The sequence below is a fragment of the Sinohyriopsis cumingii genome, chromosome 5 (genome assembly GCF_028554795.1).
Source record: "Sinohyriopsis cumingii isolate HCF-2022 chromosome 5, ASM2855479v2, whole genome shotgun sequence".
NCBI lineage: Eukaryota > Metazoa > Mollusca > Bivalvia > Unionida > Unionidae > Sinohyriopsis > Sinohyriopsis cumingii.
Window position 1 is genome coordinate 9894260 of NC_142965.1, and position 18440 is coordinate 9912699.

Sequence of the window (18440 nt, forward strand, 5' to 3'; positions counted from 1 at the left end):
CCGAAGGATTGGGATAGATATATGAACGCCCTTCTGTTCGCATATCGTGAGGTTCCTCAGGAAAGCTTGGGTTTCTCCCCGTTTGAACTATTGTACGGTAGGACAGTTCGTGGTCCTATGCGCATACTTCGTGAACTGTGGACAGACGAGGTCGCGGACGAAGAAGTTAAGACCACATACCATTACGTAGTTGATTTGCGCGAAAGATTAGAAAGTACTTGTCAAATGGCGCAAGACGAACTTGCGAAATCTAGTCGTAGGTACGCCAAGTACTACAACCGAGGAACTCGGAGTAAAAAATTTGACGTAGGCGATCAAGTGTTGGTGCTTCTCCCAACGAATAACAACAAGCTGCTAGTCCAATGGAAAGGGCCATATGAAGTCAGACAGGTGAAAGGCGAAATGGATTATATCATTGATATGGAGGGGAAGTCCAAGACATTTCATGCCAATATGCTTAAACTCTACGTAGCGAGACCTGGACAAACGATTGATAAAGGGATTTTGAATGTAGTATGCGTTGCGGTGATAGAGGATAGGTCTGGTGACGAAGCGGAATTCGTCTCCAGCACAGAAATACTCCTTGAATACCCCATGGACGTTGGTAAAGAAAGTATTGACCAGATAAATGTATGCCCTGAGTTATCGGAGGGTCAACGTACACAGATTATCGAGGTTTTGTCCAAATATCCAGATGTGTTCACGGACAGACCAGGCTGTACGGGTCTAATTCGACACGAGATCAAATTGAATACCACTGAGCCTATCAGCATTAAAGGATATCCGATACCCTTTAATGCACGGGAGACAATCAGCGAAGAAATGATGAAAATGTTAGACCAGGGAGTGATCGAACCTTCAAACTCCCCATACTCGTACCCCGTGGTGTTAGTCAGAAAGAAAGACGGGACCAACCGGTTTTGCATCGACTTTCGGCAATTAAACAAGATCACCGTGTTTGATGCAGAACCAATGCCAGATATGGAAAGTGTATTTTCAAAATTGGCAGGTCATAAATACATTTCCAAATTAGATCTAAGCAAGGGATATTGGCAGATACCCATCGCCGATAATGTCCGCGAGTTGACGGCATTCGCGACTCCCAAAGGACTGTTTCAATTTAAAGTTATGCCTTTCGGTTTAGTCAACGCCGGTTCGTCGTGCGTTCGTCTCATGCGCAAATTATTAAACGGAACGGAAAACGTCGACAGCTTCGTAGACGACATCTTTGTTTACACGCATACATGGGATGAACATGTTAAGGTATTACGGGATCTGTTCGATAGACTTCACATTGCAAACCTTTCAGTTAGGCCTACTAAGTGTAGCATAGGGTATTCCAGTCTGGAATGTTTGGGACATCTGGTAAGTGGACTAGGCCAGTTGCAACCTCATCCAGATAAAATAGGAGCAATCAGGGATGCCCCTAGACCAGAGACAAAAAAACAAGTAAGGTCTTTCCTAGGTCTAATCGGGTTTTATAGGAAATTCGTCCCCAACTTTTCGGCTATTGCCAGCCCATTAACGGATTTGACTAGGAAGGGGCAACCGAATAAAGTTTCATGGGGTGTATGCCAGGAAAAAGCGTTTAACACTCTAAAACACAAACTGGTAAGTGCACCAATTTTAAAGTTGCCGGAAATAGATAAACCTTTTGTACTGAGGACTGATGCGTCCGATACGGGTCTTGGGGCTGTTTTGTTACAGGAGCAAGGGGGGGATGAAATTGCCCATTGCTTATGCAAGTAGGAAATTGCTCCCTAGAGAGGAAAAGTACTCCGTGATTGAAAAGGAGTGCCTAGGTTTAGTATGGGGAATAGGAAAATTCCATACATATCTTTTTGGGAGGGAGTTTACCTTGCAAACGGACCATCAGCCGCTTTTATATTTGAATAAAGCAAAGGTCACCAATGCAAGATTGATGCGTTGGGCGTTGTCTTTGCAACCATACAGTTTTCGAATCGAGGCAATTCGAGGGTCAGAAAATGTGGGAGCTGATTTTTTAAGTAGGGTGTAATTAGCAAATCATTTCGTTCGGTCTGAAAATTGGAAGTTTTAATAATGATTCATTGTTCACATTCCGTGATTGTTCTAAAAGTGATACCACTTTTTTTTAGGGGGGAGGTATTGTCACGGAATGGTGTAAATGTTGTTAATTAAATACATGTACTCGGGTTTCGTTTCTTTTCTCTGTACAACGATACCCGAGGGTGATTATAATATGGTCTATGTATTTCGAAATCGTGAGTACGATTCGTCCTGTGCCACACGTGCAAGGTGCCTTTGATAAAGAATAACGAAAATTCTAAAGGTATAAATACGTTACTACATGTAAAGGACCTTTACAATACTAATGGTTTTGTCAGCAAGCGGTCTGCTAAAAGGATTCGCACAACTCCAGCTGTAGGGCTGAGTGAGTGTTTTGATGGTAGGAATATCCGGGGTGTCCGGTGTTGTCAGAGGGTAGAAACGTCCGTGTGTCCGGAGCGTTTAAGGTGCCGGAGCGTCTAATGTCTAGCGTCCGGAGTGTCCAGAGGGACTAAGGTGACCCAGCTGTAGAGCCGTCAAAGGACCAGGGGGTCCGGAGGGTCTAATATTTCAAGTGTCCGGAGGGTCTAATGTTTCAAGTGATCATAGTATTCCGAGGGTCCGGAGTCTATATTGGTTGTGAAATTGATTCGGAGGAGCTGTGGAGCGGATATGGTGCACGGGTGACGGAGTGCATCTCCACACATGTATTTTTAGCTGTATGCTAATCTTGGGTTAGTAAGACCCAGTGTATTATTCAGGACGGGAAGGATAGATTGTATATCCGTTCTTGTTTAGTGACATAATTTCGCTACCTGAGCGAATACATTTTTTTTACTATGTGTAAACGCTTACATTGTTTACTATTTGAGTGAACTATATTCATCTTTCCATTATTGAATCATTTGTGAAATCATTTATCCTGTGTTTTAGGGTTACTGAACTAAATTTATTTGTATATTTTTTTCATCTTTGAAACTGTGCGTTTTTTGTTAAATAGATCCAATATTTGGATTATAAATACGCACACATCTTCATAATCCACTACTCATATAAATCGCCACATTAAACCATATAACTGTGTCGTCAAAACGTGTTCTGTTGTTAATCCGAAATATCCCACCCGGTTATCTTGTTACAGATTGAAAAGCTGCCTTACATTAGACACATAGAAACTAATCTTTGATAAAGAAATCTGACCAGACGCCGTTGTCGTCTCTCTCAAGTTATTTCCCTTACCTTCCTTGAAAAGAACGACAAACCCGCTGTGATGCATTCCTGAATGGGACTTTCATTGTTTTCAGATAGGATCACATAGCTTACAAAATGACAAAAATGTAATTTACAGCAACCCAATCCTACCGCTTTCTTAAGTCACATATTTTTACATGACCAGCCTATGAAAGGGAAATGAATTTACGAAAATATGGTAGTGGTGAGCCTGTTGTGCCAAAGATTGAGTTGAATCTTCCAAAGTTCGATCCTGGAGCAAGCCTGGTATGTAATAAAAAGTAATTGTCTTTTGATGTCTTAATACTGGATACATGGTATCGTGTGTCACCAAAACCAATATATATTTAACTAGTGGCTTCACCAGTTATTAAGATATCACGTTGTTTTGGTGACACACGAAGAAATATAACCAGTATTAACGTGTGAAAAGAAAATGTCCGGTATATAGTATTTTTTATTCACGGGAGGTTCCGAAAATGTTTATTTATTTATTTATTTATTTATTTATTTATTTATTTATTTATTTATTTATTTATTCGAGGTGGGGGGTAAACAATTGGGCAATGGGTTTATGGGATGAAACTCTTTATGTGTGCCCAGGTGGCAAAGATTTCAGAAGTTTCTCCATTTTAAGCAGATCCATGGCGTAATCTGGACCATCTAATTGCAAAGAAAACTTACTCTAAACTTACTCCAGAAAGCACATCGATTGTTATGCGCTAAATTTTACTGCCGGGAAGGAGGCTACCCCTGTAATTCCATTTTCGATACTACAACAAAGATTTTCAGTATTACTTTATGTCGGATTCATGCTGTCAGTAAACGGTGACATATATGAATTGGTCGAAATGCCCTGAATCATGGTACACTTTATTAACCTATGGTTGTTGATCCAGGTCGATTCACACAGAGCCTTGGCGTAGTCCAACTGCGATTTGAACAAATGCCCTTTGGCTGATATAAGACTTACTGCACGTAGCAAGAAAAACCAATATGTGAATGAGGTAAGATTACTGCAGTATTATGTCTGAATTGATTTCTATTCAGAATCAAAATACAAACTTATTGAAAGTCCCTTTTTTGATTGCATAATTTCTAACATTGTCTATATGTGTCTGTCACTGTTCTGTTGGTAAAGATTCTCATACAGTGTTTTCTTGCAAATCAACCACAAAATCAAATAGAAATAACATGTAGATACCAAATGCATAATAAAATATATCTTTATCGCTCATAATTTGCTGAAATAAAAATTTCCCCGTTTTGATGGCAAAGTAGGTTTTACAAGAGAGAGAGAGAGATAGTGTGTGTGTGTGTGTGTGTGTGAAATTCTTAAAAATAAGAAACTTACAAGTTACAAGTTTTGTTGCCTATTGAGTCCGCTTTGTTTAATCCCAGCCATCTTCGTATGTAAATGAACAAGCAATCTGATTGGCTCGATTTATTATTTCCATCAGACGATAGATACTGTTGCCGCTATTGATATGTCAAGAGTCTAAAAAGAAAGAGTGGATGGAAGACATTTATTTGAAGAAGATTGGTACATTCATACACTTTAATAACATGATATTCGACTGTGTTCATGTTTAATTCATAAGACGGAGAAATGTGAGGTGTTGAAAAAGACGTAAAATGTATATTTTACTAAAACTAACTAACCCTTTATTATGATGTTTTAGTTTATAGGACGTTGCAAAGAATATAATAAACAGACACTGAATAATTATTGTGAAATACAATTGTTATATATATATATATATTGTCTGCTTAACATTTCTCATGATTTTAGGTTGTAGATCAAGGTTAATTGTATACAACCCTTTGCCAGGAAAACAACATGTCATAATCAAGGTAAGTCGTGGACTGGTGCAGATGAAAGATATTTTTAAGTATTTATTCATTTTCTGTTTAGATTAAAATATTTTATTTTACTTGGGCTTGGAAGAATGGTTTATCGTCAAACGTATAGTCTGTATAACATTTTTAATATAAAATACATATAAATAAATTTGATTTGCACCCTAAAGTTCTGATATTTTTAAAAAAATAATTTTATGATTGAAAGTAGCATCGATATTTTAAATTAAAATGCCGCTCGTGTCAACTCAAATATGAAGTGTTAGAGGAAATTTGAGTATTAATCGTAATCTGCATAAGTTATAAATGGGATTTTACCCAAAATGGTAATGATGCATTTTGAATGTATAAACAATATCCTATTCCACGAATACAAAACTTAAATGCATGAACTTCTATGAAGTTAAGCCTAGGGATAAAAACTGACAGTATTTTAATTCTTCCATAGTTTAAAATTTCATATCTTCGCAACCAAACGTCCTATTTTTAAAGAAATATCCTGCTTTCTCATTTTTGATCAACGCGTTTTCACTAGTAAAAGCATTTAAAATAGAATCAAGTATTAATATACGACAACTGATTGCTATATATTTTCTTTTTCACACCTGTGACTGGTTCTCGTCTTTATCATTTTCTCATCTGCTCCGGAAGGTGTAACCTTGTTGCTAAAGTCCTTAACTGTCCTTCATTTCTTCTCTTTACATTTTTTTCTTCTAAAGATTTCCCATTTTAATTACTCAAAGTATGTTATCAAATGTGAAAGGATGAAAGAAATCTTGCCTTCTTTAGATGGGCCAAATATTATATATATATATAATAAATTAATAAATTACTACGAAACTGTTCTCCCTATTTTGTACATAGTTTTGTAATTTCAGGGACAATTGTGCGATGATGCCATCTTCAATTGTAAATTTTTATATTTATATTAAATTCTAGAAACTTGCAATGATCACCATCTCCTAGGTTCAGCTGGTCATCCTCAATATTGCGGTATTCATCTGGTCAACCACAATACTGCGGTATTCATCTGGTCAACCTCAATATTGCGGTATTCATCTGGTCAACCTCATTATTGTGGTGTTCTTCTGGTCAACCTCAATATTGCGGTATTCATCTGGTCAACCTCATTACTGCGGTATTCATCTGGTCAACCTCATTATTGCGGTATTCATCTGGTCAACCTCAATATTGCGGTCTTCATCTGGTCAACCGCAATATTGCGGTATTCATCTGGTCAACCACAATATTGCGGTCTTCATCTGGTCAACCTCATTATTGCGGTGTTCTTCTGGTCATCCTCAATATTGCGGTATTCATCTGATCAACCACAATACTGCGGTATTCATCTGGTCAACCTCAATATTGCGGTCTTCATCTGGTCAACCACAATATTGCGGTCTTCATCTGGTCAACCTCATTATTGCGGTGTTCTTCTGGTCAACCTCAATATTGCGGTATTCATCTGGTCAACCACAATATTGCGGTCTTCATCTGGTCAACCTCATTATTGCGGTGTTCTTCTAGTCAACCTCATTATTGCGGTGTTCATCTGGTCAACCTCAATGTTGCGATGGTTATCTCTCCGCGAAGACCAAATAGCTTTGAATCAGAAAGGAAAAATGGCGTGCAATAATCATTCAGCTTTTGTATTATCAGCCACTCCTATAACTCACAGTTTAGCTTCCTGTTTGGCAAGAGAACCTGCTTGTTTGCTGTTGCATCCATATCCAGCAGTACTTAAAGACTTCTTTTATGTCTCAAGAGTAAGAATCTGTTATTGGCTTCGTTAAGGAAATGTTTGTCAGAAATGCTCTCAGACCTGAGTTAACTGAACAGTGCAAAAACCAATAAAAGCAATATATTCGATGGATATCCCTCGCCATATTTCGAATGTAACATAGCTATGAACTCTCCAAGCCAATTATTTATGTCACCAGTTCTTTAAATTCCGGAATGTGACAAAAAATGTCCTTGTCATTAATTTCCAAATGTACAGCATGCCTTTTTCGTTGACATCTGTGGCTTCTTTTTCTCCTCACCCATAACTAGCTGAAGATCTCTGAATCTTTCGCAACAATCGATCAAAGTATAAATATTCTGGAACGAGATCAGAGGAAGAAAAAACATTATTACTATTATTATTATTATTATTATTAATGTTTACCACAAATTAGCTCCATCGTGAACAACCCATACACCCCTCCCCCATACACATTCAGTGTCAAGTATACATGCTTTGCACACTCGTGCTGTCGTCCTGATTCTATAAAAAGGAATATTTAATTTCTATTTAAAAATGTGATGAAATTCATTGATTACAATTACGGTAAACAATGGAATGTATCCACTTACACATGTCACGGCACCCCACCACCTCCCTACGCTATATGTAAACTAACTAATAAATGAAAGAATCAATCAATCAATCAATAACGGCGTGAATGTTCTTACCGTGTCCGCTTCTGCCCCATTAGTCTTTAATAAGATGATTATCCATGGCAAACCTTGCTTTATCGCTGCCAATTAAGCTATCAGAAACGGAAACATTGATGTCCTCAAAACATCCTCTATAGTAAGGTCCTTGAACTGGAATTTGCTTTCGATTAAAATCAACACTGTGACTACTATCATCTTTGTTGTCGTCAAATTCTGTGTGGACTCCATGACCACTTCCGAAAGTATTCACTGAATAATCATGGTTCATGCTCTTTCAACCCAGTGCTATTGTTTTAATTACCGCTTTCAAAGCTTTAAACTGTTTGACTTTTTTCTTCCAACCACGTGTCATTATTTTCATTCGTCCGTTCAACCACGTGTGATTTATTTCACTTTTTCAACTGTGACATTATTTTAACTGGTTCTGGCTTAATTACGTTACTTATGTAATTGTGGACATTACGACATCAATCAAACAAATGTTATCTCCGATTACATGCAATATAATTAGTATACATATGATAATTGATTCTTTATATATGTATGTGATAATCGATACTTCATATACTAAAGGTGTCTTATCGTGTTTCGTTTATACATAATCGTGTTTAGTGCATACATATTTTGTTTCATAAATTGTTAGTTAACGATTCCAAGATTTGCCAATAGAAGCTAAGGATTGAAACCTGTGTCAATGGCTCTTTCCTAACCAATCTCTGCAGGGAATTGTGTATACAACTGAGAAAATAAGGAAGAAAAAATCGGAAGAACTAAAGAAACTACTCAGCTATCAAAACAATGTAATTAGTTATATTTTTGACATATTTATCAATATCGTTAAGGGATTATTTTCGCCTTGGTTGTACATCCATATATGCTTCGGTAACGATTTCTTTTATGTTTTCTGTAGGTGAAAATGGTATAAAATGTCTTGATATAAGAAAGGATGTTCAACACCGCTGAGAATTCAATTTCCGTCGTTCATTAAAAGTAATAGATCTAACAACGTTCAAGAGTTATCAGTGTAAAGAGTGGGTTGATTAATGCACTGGTGAAAGAAAACCTCATCACATAATGGCTTTATGTTTTGCTTCGTTGTCGATTTAGCATATTGAAGTTAAAGTCATGTTTTACAATTATTCTTGTAATCGCCGTATCAGTACCAAGATTTGCACTCCGGGGGTCTGTAAAATAAGTCCACCAGAATTTGATTAAGTCAATACGCATTCTAAACAACTTTGATCACGACCGTGTCGCATTTGGAAATGAATCATTTCTCCCATATACATTATGAAACCACTGTTCGAATCGCCTTCACGACCTATCCTATCTTATTTGCGATAAGATTGCAAGGAAAGACCGTCAAAAGAAATGAATTGATTGCGCCAATTTTCAGTGGAGATCAATAGCAAGAATTCTGACAATTCAATATACATGTATCTAATTTTGAAAACATACTTTCAAGATTCTAGTGCGAAATAGAACGGTAGTATGAAATGTCTGGTAGATTACGAGAAGAAACTGTCGAGCTAAATGTGTGGTGCGTGTGTCTGCTATAGGAAGCTGTAGAATGATGGTTCTAATTAAGATGAATATGATCGGCTAATTGGAATAGGTTCCGCGATAATGTGGTCGAGATTGAGGTAAATGAAAAGCATGCGAAAATATGTGAAAATGATATTACTTCACTCTGACTTGTTTGCTAGAGCATGTCTAGAATTAATTATGAAATTGACATGAAGTCACTGCGGACATGCGCACGACAAATACTGCCATCTCAACATTGGATAATGAATATAATCAAAACACGACGGAGTAGCTAACAATTTAATTAGGATGACAGAACCTCTTGAACGAGACAAGATGGACACTTTTGCGAAAATGTCCGTAATTGTCATGTTGAATCATGTTAGCATATATATATATATATATATATATATATATATATATATATATATATATATATATATATATATATATATATATATATATATATATATGTATGTATGTATGTATGTATGTATGTATGTATGTATGTGTGTGTGTTTGCGTGCGTGCGTGCTTGCGTGAATATTTTATATGTTAATAAAATCCCTAAACGCAACTTGAAACCTTTTAGCATTAAACCTAAGCCTGGATACATTCTGATACAATAATATACGCAAGACTATCACACATTTTGGTATAAACTATGTAAGCAGAGACTACTCGTTGTCACTACGATCACAAATGATAATATGAATTCTTCGACAAGACGGAAGGATCCTGGAAGTTTAGCTCCCATGCCATGTTAATGCAGTTAATTGTTTTGAGCGAGACATTGTGAGAGTCTCCGGCGGTGACTTGGCATTGGAATGAAATAATTATTTTGACAGTTATTTACAGCTGTATTGGACAATTTGTTGGAGCTTGATGATGCAGATTTGGTAAAGAGGATGCTACTAATTTCTTTTGGCATGTCAAGTGAGGCTACGGCATTGTTGTTCAATTGTAATCAGGAAACTTCGAGGAAATGTGGCTCCAGCCTCGTTGAGAGTATAATGGCAACGAAATCAGAAACTGACAGGAAAAGTGGTTCCAGCCTCGTTTGAGAGTATAATGAGAACGAGATCAGAAACTCACCGGATCATTTGCCTTCGTCAGGGGAAATGATAGTAAACTTTTGTCTCATTCTGGAGTAAAAAATGGATAGGTATACAATACAATTACGTATTATGCACTTTCCTAATTAAACGCACGTGCACAAGCTGTACTGGATCTTTGAAACCATCTCAACAGAAGGAATATAAAAGTTCTCGCTACCTAGGTTCTCAACATTTTTCCATTATTAATTTCATTTTCAAGCCGAATTAAATGCACCACACAGTCCACCACCATCTCTAAGAAAATAAAATAAACAATCGAATCTTAGCACAATAGCTCTTTATTTTGTGTAGTCTTTCTTAAGGATAATTGGGATTAACAAACAACATCTATAATGCTTATAATAAATTTCAATAATTATCTTGGAATGTTTGGTTTGCACTCATATACCTTATTGTTTTCAAATGTTTTCTATTCAAATTAATACCTTCATTTCATTTCAAGTATACATTACTCTAGTACGGCAAGCATGGAAAATGACCATGATATGTTCTCATACTCTTCATGGCATCGTATTGTCTGAAACTTTTTTGGTTACGTCACGTTTTTTGACTCACCTTCCAAGACTGCATCTCTGTATAAAGCAAAGCAACATTAGTATGACAGAACAAAAATTCTTACTGAGAAAATCAAAGAATGAAACTTAATTTATAATTTTTTACTTTTATTATGATTTTGGGAGAGAGTTTACATTCCAAAGGTAATAAATCGAATTGGTAAAAGCCCAAAATGCTAAGACATTTGTTTTTATTTTCAGTTGCAAGCAAAAAGATAAGATTTAGGTTGTGAACGATTACAAAACTGAATGGGTATATATAATATCTATCTCTTAGATGCACTGTTTTGGAGCTCATCAACTTACTCTAATTTTCACAAGTCATTTCTCTCAAAATAAAAGTATTCAGAGACAAAACGTCTGAAGTTAAAGAGAAGTTATTTTTTTCTTCAAATTTGGATCATTTTTACTACTATCTGCAATTAAAGCAGTAAAACGAATGTATTGTGTACGCACAGTTATATAGCTTTAACAATATGATGTTTTTATGTAGCGATTGTGTTCATCCAGCGAGGGAGAAAATAGGTCCATTCAGGCATCGGGTAAAGTTCTTTTAAAGTATTCAAGTACAAATACAAGTTCTTTTATTTTGCTCTGCTCAGTTAGAGTAAGAGTACTTCTGGTGGTCATCATTTAGGATTACGAGTATCACTAAATTTCAAAAAGTAATCTGGAGTACAAATGGAGTACTGTAATAAAAATAGGTATTTGCAATTTGTATTTACGTTTCCGTTGATAGCTTTGTTATACTTTAGTGATTATTTGTTGACTATGGGGAGCCGGTTTTGGGAAGATATTTCTCAAACCCAGTTATCAGCCAATTTCCAGTAGCAGACGTCATAATGTACAGTGGCAGACGTCATAATGTACAGTGGCAGTAGTCATAATGTACAGTAGTAACGAGACTTCATGGTAGAGTGGATTAGTTTCGTACATTGGATCCTTCCTAACTTATTGATGTAGGGAATACATTTTTACTAATTTGAGATGGGAATAAGTATTTGTATTAGATGTTTGGGTCAAGGTTTGTTGTGCAGGGAGTGAACTGCTGATCTTCGGATTGGAAACACTTCCTGATGAATCATACTAATGTGATACGACAAATTTTACGTGTGAAATTAGATTTTCGCGAAGTGCACTTATTAGGCCATTAGAAAAAAAATTAATGTAGCATTTGCATGTTTCAGAACCCATCAGTTGACAACGAATGGTGTCTTGAGGTCGTGGATATTAAATTAACAATGGGCCTCAAGCCAGACTCGGGCAGTTGCTGGTTCATTCGCTTAGAATTCAGAAGCCTGACACTATTATTTGAATGAAAGACACACAATGTAATATCATGGTTCACTGCATACCAGATTATGTTATTCTACGTTAGAGTTATTTTTCAAAACTAATTCTCTTTTTATGTTTCAACTCATATGATTACTGAGTAAGACAAATCATTCATTCTAATAGGGTTCATTTAATAACCATTAAGTTCAAGAACATTAGGCTCGAATGACCATTATTAGTGTGAAACTCAACGTGAATCCTACGATTGAATACCATACTTCTGCTAAGTTAATATTAGACTGAAACTGTTAACATATAAAATTCTATGTTTTTACTGTACTTCAGGAAAGTTCACCTCCATGTTGAACAACAGTGATACTAAATCTATTTTACAATCATGTATTTAAGGCACATATCTGGATATATTTTTTTACCGCTCCAGTGGCCTAGTGGTTAGAGCGTCCACCTCGGATGCGGGAGGTCGCGGGTCCGAACCTCAGCCGAGTCATACCAAAGACTTTTTTAAAAAAAATGGTACTAACAGCTGCCTCGCTTGGCGCTCAGCATTAAGAGGCTAGTGTTAGGACTGGTCGGCCTGGTGTCAGGATAATGTGACTTGGTGGGACATCATGCTACATGTCTGCGGCATGATGCCCCTGTACTTGACATCACTATAAATTGTCACACTGCAGACATCGTAGCGATTTGACTGAAGAATTTTTAAAAGCTACGTTACAAGTCTAAATCACACACACACACACACACACACACACACACACACACACATGGATGGATTTTGAAACTGATTAATTATATTTGCCTTTGATCAATTGAATAAGATATATATTTAGTTGGATCGAGTGCAATAATATATTTTTCCACTCATACAGCAAAAATATTTTAGTTTTTCTTGGTTGTTTGTTCTAGTATTAGGCAATTGAAAGAGTTTGAAAAGTAGACCCATTGATTGAATGATTATATCGGACTTCAATAACTGTATATCTAAGGAAGTGTTTTCTAATTAGCTCTATATACAAACGTGTGTACAACAAAATGTAATAAAAATCAAACATCTGTTTTAATGCTGAATGCATTATACTTTAAATTAAAAACACTGGGTTCACATTATTTAGTTTCTCGATCAAGTTAAATGACCCTGATGACTAAGACAAAGAATGGAGTGTCAGTCTGGTCTAGTCAATGTATTCATATGCAATTTATGGCTAAGACAAAGAATGGAGTGTCAGTCTGGTCGAGTCAATGCATTGAAATGTATAGTAATCCGTCTGCTACCTAATCCCTTTGAAAGTACTCTCTCAATAACAACATATTTGATCTCATCTTCAACTAGCGTTCCTTTGGAGGTAATAACCATTACTCTCGGAAACATTCTGATGATTAATTAGTTCACACACTAGTTTAATTACAGACTCATTCCCTTTACTCTGAATTCGCACATTTCGTTCCTTGGATAAATTAAGTGTCAGGTCGGTTAATCGCATGCTATGATTAAAGGTATCCCAAAATATCTGGTCTGCAGTGGAAAATAGTATACGGTCATTCACGCTGAAATTCATTTGCTTAGACGGAAGGTCCCAGTATGTATATGAAGACATAATAAAAAAAAGGACAGACATCAATGTAATTTATTCCTTGCTTCCTTGTAACTAGAAAAAAGAATGAAACTATTACCATTGTACTGGAGTTAAGGCTGTTGACAACAAAATGGTCTTAAGTAAAGCATAAATAAAAAATGCCTTAAAGAGTTCTAGATCCGTGGGAAAACACCAAATAATGCAATGCGGAATCATCAATGAGACAGTTCAAAATCAGACTCTACGTACATTGATAAAGAAAACACCACAACTGACAGACGAAATATATGCACAGCTGTTATTATTTCAAATTTGTTTACTTGCTACGAACCATATTATAAAACAGGGTCTGCAAAACTTTCGAAACTTATTAACTACCCGGACTCAAAGAAGAATCAATGACTGAGATGTTGGTTGTATGTATCCGTTCGAGGTGCAGTGGCATCCATTTGACTAGTGTCTGTTCCGGTGGATATTTTTCACACTTTCTAAAATGGTCAATGTCTTGTATTCGACTAGTTTCTGTTCGGGTGGGTTTGTTTATGCTTATACTTTCTAAAACCTTCCATGAGTGAGTTTTGACTAGCTATGCGGGTGGGTTTGGTTATGCTTATACTTTCTAAAACCTTCCATGAGAGAGATTTGACTAGCTACGCGGGTTGGTTTGTTTTTGCTTATACTTTCTAAAACCTTCTATGAGAGAGATTTGACTAGCTATGCGGGTGGATTTGTTTATGTTATACTTTCTAAAACCTTCCATGAGAGAGATTTGACTAGCAATGCGGGTGGGTTTTTTATGCTTATACATTCTAAAACCTTCCATGAGAGAGATTTGACTAGCTATGTGGGTGGGTTTGTTTATGCTTATACTTTCTAAACCCTTCCATGAGAGAGATTTGACTAGCTATGCGGGTGGGTTTGTTTATGCTTATACTTTCTAAAACCTTCCATGAGAGAGATTTGACTAGCTACGCGGGTTGGTTTGTTTATGCTTATACTTTCTAAACCCTTCCATGAGAGAGAGTTTTGACTAGCAATGCGGGTGGGTTTGTTTATGCTTATACTTTCTAAAACCTTCCATGAGAGAGATTTGACTAGCTACGCGGGTTGGTTTGTTTATGCTTATACTTTCTAAACCCTTCCATGAGAGAGATTTGACTAGCAATGCGGGTGGGTTTATTTATGCTTATACTTTCTAAAACCTTCCATGAGAGAGATTTGACTAGCTATGCGGGTGGGTTTGTTTATGCTTATACTTTCTAAAACCTTCCATGAGAGAGATTTGACTAGTTATTCGGGTGGGTTTATTTATGCTTATACTTTCTAAAACATTCCATGAGAGAGATTTGACTAGCTATTCGGGTTGCTTTGTTTATGCTTATACTTTCTAAAACCTTCCATGAGAGAGATTTGACTAGCTACGGGGGTGGATTTGTTTATGTTATACTTTCTAAACCCTTCCATGAGAGAGAGTTTTGACTAGCTATTCGGGTGGGTTTGTTTATGCTTATACTTTCTAAACCCTTCCATGAGAGAGAGTTTTGACTAGCTATTCGGGTGGGTTTGTTTATGCTTATACTTTCTAAACCCTTCCATGCGAGAGTTTTGACTAGCTATTCGGGTTGCTTTGTTTATGCTTATACTTTCTAAAACCTTCCATGAGAGAGATTTGACTAGTTATTCGGGTGGGTTTATTTATGCTTATACTTTCTAAAACATTCCATGAGAGAGATTTGACTAGTTATTCGGGTGGGTTTATTTATGCTTATACTTTCTAAAACATTCCATGAGAGAGATTTGACTAGCTATTCGGGTTGCTTTGTTTATGCTTATACTTTCTAAAACCTTCCATGAGAGAGATTTGACTAGCTACGGGGGTGGATTTGTTTATGTTATACTTTCTAAACCCTTCCATGAGAGAGAGTTTTGACTAGCTATTCGGGTGGGTTTGTTTATGCTTATACTTTCTAAACCCTTCCATGAGAGAGAGTTTTGACTAGCTATTCGGGTGGGTTTGTTTATGCTTATACTTTCTAAACCCTTCCATGAGAGAGAGAGTTTTGACTAGCTATTCGGGTGGGTTTGTTTATGCTTATACTTTCTAAACCCTTCCATGAGAGAGAGTTTTGACTAGCTATTCGGGTTGCTTTGTTTATGCTTATACTTTCTAAACCCTTCCATGAGAGAGAGATTTGACTAGCTATTCGGGTTGCTTTGTTTATGCTTATACTTTCTAAAACCTTCCATGAGAGAGAGTTTTGACTAGCTATGCGGGTTGGTTTGTTTATGCTTATACTTTCTAAAACCTTCCATGAGAGAGATTTGACTAGTTATTCGGGTGGGTTTATTTATGCTTATACTTTCTAAAACATTCCATGAGAGAGTTTTGACTAGCTATTCGGATGGGTTTGTTTATGCTTATACTTTCTAAAACATTCCATGAGAGAGATTTGACTAGCTACGCGGGTGGGTTTGTTTATGCTTATACTTTCTAAAACCTTCCATGAGAGAGATTTGACTAGCTATGTGGGTGGGTTTGTTTATGCTTATACTTTCTAAACCCTTCCATGAGAGAGATTTGACTAGCTATGCGGGTGGGTTTGTTTATGCTTATACTTTCTAAAACCTTCCATGAGAGAGATTTGACTAGCTACGCGGGTTGGTTTGTTTATGCTTATACTTTCTAAACCCTTCCATGAGAGAGATTTGACTAGTTATTCGGGTGGGTTTATTTATGCTTATACTTTCTAAAACATTCCATGAGAGAGATTTGACTAGTTATTCGGGTGGGTTTATTTATGCTTATACTTTCTAAAACATTCCATGAGAGAGATTTGACTAGCTATTCGGGTTGCTTTGTTTATGCTTATACTTTCTAAAACCTTCCATGAGAGAGATTTGACTAGCTACGGGGGTGGATTTGTTTATGTTATACTTTCTAAACCCTTCCATGAGAGAGAGTTTTGACTAGCTATTCGGGTGGGTTTGTTTATGCTTATACTTTCTAAACCCTTCCATGAGAGAGAGTTTTGACTAGCTATTCGGGTGGGTTTGTTTATGCTTATACTTTCTAAACCCTTCCATGAGAGAGAGTTTTGACTAGCTATTCGGGTGGGTTTGTTTATGCTTATACTTTCTAAACCCTTCCATGAGAGAGAGTTTTGACTAGCTATGCGGGTTGGTTTGTTTATGCTTATACTTTCTAAAACCTTCCATGAGAGAGATTTGACTAGCTATTCGGGTTGCTTTGTTTATGCTTATACTTTCTAAAACCTTCCATGAGAGAGATTTGACTAGCTATTCGGGTTGCTTTGTTTATGCTTATACTTTCTAAACCCTTCCATGAGAGAGAGATTTGACTAGCTATTCGGGTTGGTTTGTTTATGCTTATACTTTCTAAAACCTTCCATGAGAGAGAGTTTTGACTAGCTATGCGGGTTGGTTTGTTTATGCTTATACTTTCTAAAACCTTCCATGAGAGAGATTTGACTAGCTACGCGGGTTGGTTTGTTTATGCTTATACTTTCTAAAACCTTCCATGAGAGAGATTTGACTAGTTATTCGGGTGGGTTTATTTATGCTTATACTTTCTAAAACATTCCATGAGAGAGTTTTGACTAGCTATTCGGATGGGTTTGTTTATGCTTATACTTTCTAAAACCTTCCATGAGAGAGATTTGACTAGCTACGCGGGTGGGTTTGTTTATGCTTATACTTTCTAAAACCTTCCATGAGAGAGATTTGACTAGCTATGCGGGTGGGTTTGTTTATGTTCATACTTTCTAAAACATTCCATGAGAGAGATTTGACTAGCTATGCGGGTGGGTTTGTTTATGCTTATACTTTCTAAACCCTTCCATGAGAGAGATTTGACTAGCTATTCGGGTTGGTTTATTTATGCTTATACTTTCTAAAACCTTCCATGAGGGAGATTTGACTAGCTATTCGGGTGGATTTGTTTATGCTTATACTTTCTAAAACCTTCCATGAGAGAGATTTGACTAGCTATTCGGGTGGGTTTGTTTATGCTTATACTTTCTAAAACCTTCCATGAGAGAGATTTGACTAGCTATTCGGGTGGATTTGTTTATGCTTATACTTTCTAAAACCTTCCATGAGAGAGATTTGACTAGCTATTCGGGTGGGTTTGTTTATGCTTATACTTTCTAAAACCTTCCTTGAGAGAGATTTGACTAGCTATGCGGTTGGGTTTGTTTATGCTTATACTTTCTAAAACCTTCCATGAGAGAGATTTGACTAGCTATTCGGGTTGGTTTGTTTATGCTTATACTTTCTAAAACCTTCCATGAGAGAGATTTGACTAGCTATTCGGGTTGGTTTGTTTATGCTTATACTTTCTAAACCCTTCCATGAGAGAGAGTTTTGACTAGCTATTCGGGTGGGTTTGTTTATGCTTATACTTTCTAAAACCTTCCATGAGAGAGATTTGACTAGCAATGCGGGTTGGTTTGTTTATGCTTATACTTTCTAAAACCTTCCATGAGAGAGATTTGACTAGCTATTCGGGTTGGTTTGTTTATGCTTATACTTTCTAAACCCTTCCATGAGAGAGAGTTTTGACTAGCTATTCGGGTTGCTTTGTTTATGCTTATACTTTCTAAAACCTTCCATGAGAGAGATTTGACTAGCTATTCGGGTGGGTTTGTTTATGCTTATACTTTCTAAAACCTTCCATGAGAGAGATTTGACTAGCTATGCGGGTGGGTTTGTTTATGTTCATACTTTCTAAAACCTTCCATGAGAGAGATTTGACTAGCTATGCGGGTGGGTTTGTTTATGCTTATACTTTCTAA